Source organism: Nyctereutes procyonoides, unplaced genomic scaffold (genome assembly GCF_905146905.1).
Source record: "Nyctereutes procyonoides isolate TBG_1078 unplaced genomic scaffold, NYPRO_anot_genome, whole genome shotgun sequence".
NCBI lineage: Eukaryota > Metazoa > Chordata > Mammalia > Carnivora > Canidae > Nyctereutes > Nyctereutes procyonoides.
In genome coordinates, this window is record NW_026575034.1 from 14,506,234 (window position 1) to 14,514,950 (window position 8,717).

The 8,717-nt window shown below is 52.9% G+C and overlaps 1 protein-coding gene across 1 annotated transcript in view; it reads right to left on the bottom strand.

The window, feature by feature from the left end:
• The window catches only part of BMAL1 (basic helix-loop-helix ARNT like 1), a 101,068-nt gene extending 92,910 nt beyond the window's left edge, over positions 1 to 8,158 (bottom strand). The window contains 1 exon segment of the mRNA XM_055317675.1: positions 8,036 to 8,158. The gene's annotated coding sequence lies outside the window, so the exon portion shown is untranslated.
• Positions 8,159 to 8,717: the final 559 nt, after the last annotated feature.

The window sequence follows — 8,717 nt, forward strand, 5'->3', positions numbered from 1 at the left end:
TTCTGCACGCCATGGGCTCATTTATAAATCTCAAAGGCAACAAAGGCAAGAATTCCTTTCATAAAACTTTTTGGCAGACTGGAAAAATAGTAGGAGATGAGCCCCATTGATGCTAATAGTAAATGACCTATAATGCCATCTAGATGAGGGGGTCCAGCTGCAGAAGGCTTACTTAATTCATGCTGAGGATACTTTAGTACTAAACAGGATGGCTTCAACCACAGTCAGCAGGAAATGGTGTTTGTGGGCTCGCCTCGGAACTAAACCATCTGTTTCTATAGAAAAAGTTATCCCAGGTTTCAACTGCCTGACAAGTGAACTTTGGGAACAGACCTGTTTTTAAGATGGTTGTGCATGTAAAATAGAATTCTGAGGGCTGAAGCTCTGCACTAAACACAACTGAAACAGCAATAGTTGATGGTACATGCTAGGTGTGTATTTATGAGAAAACCCTTCAAGCTGTTAATTTATGTGAAATCTAAAGTTTTATTAAAAGCCTTTCGGTTGCAGAATGTAGTTAACTGCTATTTCTATAATACATAACTAAGGGCAAATGCTCCAATTCTGTATGCGAATATTTGCAGGGACCTTCTGGCACTGGGCCCAGGTCACAGGGAGGATAAAGTATCTGTACACAAGGAACTCATAATACAGTTACACAGGCCTCTACTTTCCTCAAAAACAAGCTACTTGCAGCCTCAGGGCCTTTGCACTTGCTGTTCCCACTTCCTGGGACACCCCCCCCCCCCCGTCTTCCTGCAGCTAAGCTTAAATATCACCTCTTAAGAAAGGCCTCCCCAGGGGACCCACCTAAAGCAACCTCTCCCCCACCATTCATCATCACTATTGCTTTACTCTGTGTGGTTGCTTTCCACACATCTATCCACTACCAGAAGTGAATGTGTTCAACGTTTACTATCTGTCTCTTGCTGGGACTCGGTTTTGTTCACTGCTGTATCTTCAGAGACTATAACAATCCTGTGCACACAGTAGGCATCCAGTACACTACACTGAAGGAGTAAATGAGGAGAGTTGGAGAATGGGAAGTGATGACAAGATATTTATTTGTGAAACGATTAAAAAATGAGAGAACCGGCCATCCTGATCAGATACAATGTGATAATTTGCTAATTATGAAGTCCCACTGCTTCTGAATGAATGGCTGGCAATCAAAAGTGAAAAAGACAGAGTATGTATGTAAAGGGGGCAAATGGCACCAGAGAAGGCTGCACAAAGAAGTGACATCGGAGGCAGGCTAAGACAAAGAGGACATGCCCCTCAGGTCAAGGAGGGTTATGTAAGCAAAACAGACAGCAGAAAGGAGCATGGCATGGGTGGCCCAGGCAGGGGAGGGCAGAGATGAGCAGCACTGAACCTCTGGCTCCGGGCTTATTCTGGGAATGGGGGTGGGGATGGAAGAGCAGGGCAGGCGAGGGGGAACAGGGTCAGACTCTGGAGACTCTGGAGCACTGAACACAGGGGTGTCAACCACAGGCTGCAGGCAACAGAGCTGTTTTTGGAAGGCAAAGTTGACCATGTTGTATGGGAAGAATGGAAGGAAGCAGAGGGTAGAACAGAAACCTGGTTAGAAATGACCTCACTGGCCAAGTATGAGGGGCAAAAAGAGCTTCTTCCCTCTACTTGGATATGAGGAAAACGGAAGCAAGATGTCAAGGAATTTATCACCCCCCAAAAAAGACAATTTCCACAGTATTTCACAATAGCATTCCATGGCAGATTCAGGTCAACTTCCCATACATCCTACACTTGGAGCGCTCAAGGAGGATAACAGAGGTTCCAAACAACAGCTCTGAGGGCAGAGCATGTCTTTCCAGGCCTTCCAAATCCGAGATTAATTACATTCAGTATAGCCTGTGTTTATTATCTTTCTATTCTTTGGGGGAAAAAAAAAGTGGTATCTAATTCCACTGTGCAGTATATATTTGAACATTATATAACACATTTTTATGTAACAGGTTCTTGACACAAGACAATGTTTCCCTTACTATCTAAATCTATTCGGGAAACAACTGGCATTAAAAATATATATATACACCAAGGCTGTTGATGCCTGTCTTTGGGTTAAGAAGCTGGGGAGAGGAGGAGGGAGGTGAGAGACTCTTGAAAAGGTCTCCTCCCCAGCGAGGAGCTCTGCAGATGGCTACAGGGGGGCAAGGGGTACCGGGCTCCATTCTGAAGTTCATCTCACGCCCGGAGCTGCCAGGGGAGCGGCTGGCAGAGCCACACAAGGCTCATGTCAGAGCAATGCCACAGACAGGCTTGAAGACGCAAGAGAGACAGAAGTGCACAAAGGGATGTGAGAAGAATGTTCACAAGCCCTCAGAACTGCTACTGGGGTGAGATCGAAACCGCCATCGACTCCTGTTGCAGAGGACTTCAGTCCTGCAGGAGACAAGGTGCACAACCACATCTGTCAACAGTAAGACTAGTTACCAATCGGGGCGCCTTGGTGGCTCAGTGGTTGAGCATCTGCCTTCGGCTAAGGGCGTGACCCCAGGGTCCTGGGATTGAGTCCCACATCAGGCTCCCTGCAGGAATCCTGCTTCTCCCTCTGCCTGTGTATCTGCCTCTCTATGTGTGTGTGTCTCTCATGAATAAATAAACAAAATCTTAAAAAAAAAAAAAAAAGATTGGTTACCCATCACTGCCTCCCGGCACAGGACTAGCCACTCACTGCACACGCACCATTTCATCTGGTGGCTCCCCCCAGCAGGTCCCAAGGATGGTGCCCAACAGACTCTGGAGTCCTCTGGCCATAAATCCTGCCCCGCCCCACACTAGCTAAGTGACCTCGGGCAGTTTCCAAAACCACTACACTTGTAAAAAAAAAAAAAAAAAGATAATCATGTACCTACCTCATGGGGTTGTTAGGAAGGTTAAATATGTTAAGAAACAAGGTGACTAACATCTTTGGCGCACAGAAAGTGTTCAATAAAATGTTAGCCACTAATACTATCAGTACTATTATTTCTATTTTGCAAATGAGGTAATAAGCAGCTAACTAATTTGCCCAGGTCACATATTTCAAACAGTAGTTGAAGATCTAAATAGATGGAAATGTTTTACTTGGTATACATACAAAATCCAATGGGTAGCGTATTACCCAGAATAGGATATCCAGCAGACCTCCATCCCCTTCTTTAACCAGGCTGGATGAACATGAGTTTACGCTGTTTGAAAGGACAGCATGTACTAACGTAAAAATCATTTCTCATCATATGCCAGCACTCGACGTTCCCCTAAAGCAAAGATGACTAAAGCTGATCCAATCTCATCCCTCTGACCACATTAAGTCCCAAACTCAAATCTCTCTTCCCTGTAGATCTAACTACTCCTGGCCATGTCCAACGCATGTCCCTGATGCACCCCATCCCCTCATCTCCTCCTCAAAGGATCATTAATTGAGATTGGACAAGCACATCCTGAAGGCGACTTGGGGAAATCAAGACGAATCCCCCCCCCCCCCAAAGTGCTTAGCCTGAGCAAGGAGGGGAGTTAGTCCCTGAGACAGCCCAACACATGCAGCAGTGCCTACCAATTCAAGCTAAATCCAGGCCTTGGGGACACTGCTGCCAGGTGTGAGGAGGAAAACAAACACAATGAAGAAATAGCTCCTGGAGGACCAAGCTTTGAGCTGGGTCTTAGAGAATAAGATTTTGGCATGAGAGAGTTGGAACATGGAGTGGGCCAAGGGCTGGTCCAGGGAACAGATAGCCCCTCAGTTTGACTGGATAGTAATGTGCACACAGCCAGGCAGGCTGGATATGCAGAGGCAAGAAGGAGAAGTACCAAGAGCTAACACTCACTGAATGCTTGTTGTGTGCCATGAATAGCTTCATGTATTTTTAAATAGTTTTAACTCACTTAATCTACACCACAACTCTTTGAGGTAAGGACTCCAGCGATCCCAGGCTTATCACTGAGGAGACCAAGACCTAGCAAGCAAGGAACTTGACCACAAATCATAAAGCTGGTAAGGAAGAGTTAGGATGTGCAATCTGCACTTTTCACCACTCAAACAGACTGCCTCTTGGGACAGCTTGGGGGTGAAGGGGTACAGGCACCAGGGCGTTACAAGGATGAAATGAGACAGCACTTGCAAGTAGCATGCAGCCTATGACTCCAAGATCACAAATGCTGGCTCCAGGGGCCATTAATGTGTACAATGAACCTGCTAGCAGCTGAAGCAGGAGACAGATCGGGACTGAAAATGGGACCCTGGGTGAGAGGAACAGTATGAAGAGCAGTGGGCAGGGCAAACACCCACCTTTAAGGGTGTGCAGGGAGAGGACCAAGAAAGCATCATGACCCAAAGGCTGAAGGAAGAGGGAATTTCAAGAAGGATGGAATGAAAGGTAGGGGAGCAGCTGCAGAGGGACCCAGAACAACCATTCTGGATTAAGGACAGGCCCCCTGGAATTCAAGACTTAAAAGTTTTTGAGATCTGTGAGAACGACAGAGAAGGGTTGTAGAGAGAGCAGCCAGAGGGTGGGAGTGAGGGACAGAGCAAATGAGACAGTGGAAGAGGTGAACGTTCACAGCCCTGCAAGAGGCTGCCGGGCAGGGAGAGGGGAGACAGACATCCAGATTCAGGGGTACCATGTACAGACAAGTGAAAGCTGCCTGCTGCATCACAGGCCCACAGAAGGGCTGTTCCCCACCCCCCTTCTGTCCTTCCTCTACTAAATTGAGATGAATGCTTTTCTGGGGTTGGTGAGGAGGCTGAGGACAAACAGCATGGAGGATATTCAGGGGGCAGGACCCTGGCAGCGGTGGGAGGGCGTGGCAGCAGGCGCTGAGGGAGGGCTTCCTGTGTGCCAAGCATTTTACATGCACCATCTCCCTTGATCCTCACGCAGACTCCATGAGACAGGCACTGTTGCTACACCGCAGGGGAGGAGCCTGTGCGCAGAGGGGTCAAGCACTTGTCTAATCAGAACCCAAGTCCTAAGTCCTGGCACCAGAGTCCAGGCTCCCGCCCAAAGTGAAGGTCCAAGAAAAAGAAACAGAAGAGAGAGATCCAGTTGCTTTTTCTGAACTGGAAAGAGAGGAGGAGACATGGGGTGGGGGAGGGGGGGGCAGGACATTTTGAGCAAGAAGGAAGAGATGCTGACAGCTCAAGTCAGAGCAGGTCCTGTTTTGAGAGAGAAAGAGGAGAAAAGCCAGGGTGGGTGTTTGGGGTACTTTTGTTGGGACAAAGTGGCAAAGTGGCAATGAGGAAAGAAAAGACTGCAGAGGGTGGCGTGCCTGTGTTTCTGGGCTCTTCACTAAACCTCAAGGTCTAGAGAGGATTTTTTACTTCCCTGCAAGTATCTACCGTGATGCTAACTAAAATCATCCTGTAACTGTAACATCCTAAGGGGCAGAAATTCTTTGATACTGACTTTCTCTAACCACCCTCAGAGCTGATGTTGCGATCGCAAACAGAAGAAAGCTCACAGAAGGAAAGCGACTCTTACACCAAAGAGAGATATTAAATATTTAGTTTTTATATATTCTCATGCAGTTTTGTTAACATAGCCAAGTCTTTCCACAGTGCTCGTTCATCGTGGAATACATAAATTGCACAGAGATTGTTGGCGTGGAAGGATAGATCTGAAAACACGGCCACTTCCTTTTCTTCCATGTGGTATGCAAACCTCTTCTGCAGAAGGCAGACAAACTCCCGAGTAGTCATCATTTTATAAATCATTCGAAATGGATTCTTTAAAACCCCATCTGTTGTTCTGTTTAAGTTTCCTGTGAAAATAGGACTTCAGCTCAGATATTCTGGAGGTAAATACCAACCTGAACTCAAACGTATTAAATATTAAGAGATGTAGAGAACTCTAGGGCAGGAGGTACCTTTGAGATCACCTATTTCAACTGCCTTACTTTCCATCTGAGGCAAACAGAACCCAGAGGGGTTCAGTGACTTGCCCCAAGTGGCACAGCCGTGAAAACCCAAATCTGGGCCAGAACCAGCATGTTCCGACTCTCAGGCTAGTGCTCTTCCACCGCTTGTTCCTTTCTCTCGCCTTCTTTTTAAACTTGAGGGGTTGGAAAAAGGCGTACATTTAACTACAGTTTAAATTATTCTTCTTCACTGGCTACATCTAACCATCAAAACGAAATACCTCCACAGATCCAGCTTCAGATGATATAGGCAATTCCAAAGCCTTCCAAATAGCTTCAACAAACTGTTTTGAAAAACTTACCAATAAAGTGAACTCAGTAACAGATCATGGACCAAAAAATTCAATATTTATGTTTGAAAAAAATATTTTTGGAGTTTCATTGATATGGAAATGTAATTTAACAGCAGTGACTTTTTTTTTTTTTTCCTTTTACTTGCAAGCACGAAGAGCATGAGATTATTCTAAACTGCTCAGGAGCAGCAATGATTATTTTAAGCTCATGATTCAACCAGTACATTAATTAAAAACTCCACCAACCCAAATTGACAGATCCTGATATCAATGGGACCAGAAGAATTAAAATAATAGTTGTCACATAAAAATAGATTAAAGTGGGGGAACAGCAGCAGATGTCAGAAGGACAGGCAAGCCTTGTGGGAACCGAGATGCATCATCTAATGGGCAGCGTTTGTGGATTCTTAAAAAAAAAAAAAAAAAAAAAAACGAAGACCCTGGAAATACAGCTACAGTCAAGACATGCTTCCTCGCAAATACCGAATCTTATTTCTGGAAGCTAGGTGAGAAGACTTGGCCAATAACTCCATGCTGGGGAGTAGCTCTGTAAGCAGGGAGCAGAGACTAGCAAGGCTCCTGGGCCGGGGAGGGGCCAGGGGCCGAGCAGAGGAGGGAGAGGGGGATAGGGACGTGGAGGGAGGGTGTCAGCCTGGTCCCCCGTCCGCCGGGGGACCAATGTCCAGGGCGCCCCTTCCCCCCCCCCCCGCGCCCGCCCTCCGACACCTGCCCGCGCCCCGCGCCGCCGGCTCCCGAGACCCCTCCGGGGGTCGCTGACTCAGGCCCCCAGGTCGGCACCAATTCCTACTCTTGCACTTCCATCGCCCGGCACAGGCACACCGCAGCCACCGCGGGCGGGAACCCTCCTTTGCTGACATCTGTCAAGCCCCGCGCTGGGGCCGGGCTGGCTGCGCCCTCCGCGGGGCTCCGGGGCTCCAGGGCTCCGCGGGCGGGCGGCGGGCCCACGCCTGGACGCCGGGCGGGACATCCCCGAGCCGTCGGGCACCTGCTCAGAGCCCCACGGAGGATGCTCCCGGGGCCGCCGGGGACACGGGCGGCGCGGGCCGGACGAAAGTTCGCGGGCTGAGGTCGCCCCAGCCGGGGCCCCAGATTCCCGGGGGGGGGGGCGGGGGGGAGGGCAGCGCCCGGGCCCCGCGGCGGGACAGGGCCGAAGGGGCGAGCGGACTCGCGCTCCCGGAGCCCGACGGAGACGCCCTCCCGCCCCCTCCCAGCCCCGCAGGCTCTGGAAAGGGAAGCGCAGGAGGTGGCGAGGAAGGAGGGCAGGAGAGGCGCTGCTTGCCCAGCGCCCTTGGGGGTGCAGCCGTCAAGAACGGTCCACTCGGGGTCCCCCCCCGCCCCCCCACCCCAGCTCCCGGGGATACATCCTGAGACGCGCCCTGAGCCGGATCCTTGCTCCCCAAGGGCGGAGCTGCCCCTTTAAGAGGCAGCTGGCGGCTTCCTCCCGCCCCGGCAGGTAGCGATGCCCGCGGAGGGGAGGTGGGCGCTCCCGCGGACACTCTCCCGGTCCCTTTAAGGGCGCCTGCGGCACCTCTGCCCGCCCTACCCTGCAGCGCCGGCCCCCGCGGGAGAGGATGGGGGCGGCCGCGCGCGGCGCCTTTAAGGGGCGCAGCCTCCCCGCGGCCGGGTGGGGGCAGGGAGCGGGCACGGGCCCTTTAAGGCCGGCAGCGGGCACGTCGGGCAGGGCGCCCCGGCGGCCGGGCTGCGCCCCGGGGCGGTGGCGGGGGCGCCGCGCCTGCCCGGGTGCTAACGGCCCCCGACGGGGAGCGCGGGGCCGCGCCGCTGGCCGCCGCCAGCCCGACACTCACCGAGGCTCGCGGGAGCGCCCGCGTCCGCGCCCCCACTCGGATCCCGCGGCGGCGGCGGCGGTGAGTCCGGCGCGGGTAAACAGGCACCTCCGTCCCTGACCTACTTTCTGCCTTCCCTAAATGTCGCACCACTAACCTACTTTCCGACCAATCCGCTCCCCGCCGGCCCAGGCCCGGCCCCCCGCCCACCAATCGCGGCGCCCAACCCCCCTTCCCCGCCCACCAATGGAGGAGCCGCGGAGCCCGGATACCTGCCTCTCCCCGCCAGCCAATCCGGGCGCCCGAAGGCAGCCGGGCCCGGCGGCCGGCCCCGGCCAATCGGCGCGCGGCTGCGCGGCCCGCCGGCCAATGGCGTGGCAGCCGGGCAGCCCGCCGGCCAATGGCGTGGCAGCCGGAGAGCCCGCCGGCCAATGGCGTGGCGGCGGGGGGCCGGGCTACCTGCTGCTTTCCCGCCACCAATCACGGGGCGCCCAGGAGCGCACGCCCCGACCAGCGCACCAATCGGCGCGCCTCCCCCGGATTTCCTCGCCCCGGCCGCGTCCCTGCCCCTTAGGGCTCGGGCTCCGGCTCGGGCTCGGGCTCGGGCTCGGGCTCGGGCGGCCGCTGCGGGCGCGGACGCTGCGCTCCTCGCGGGCGCCTGGGCTGCCCCTCTCCGCCCGGGGCCCTGGCCCGCGCGCTCTGC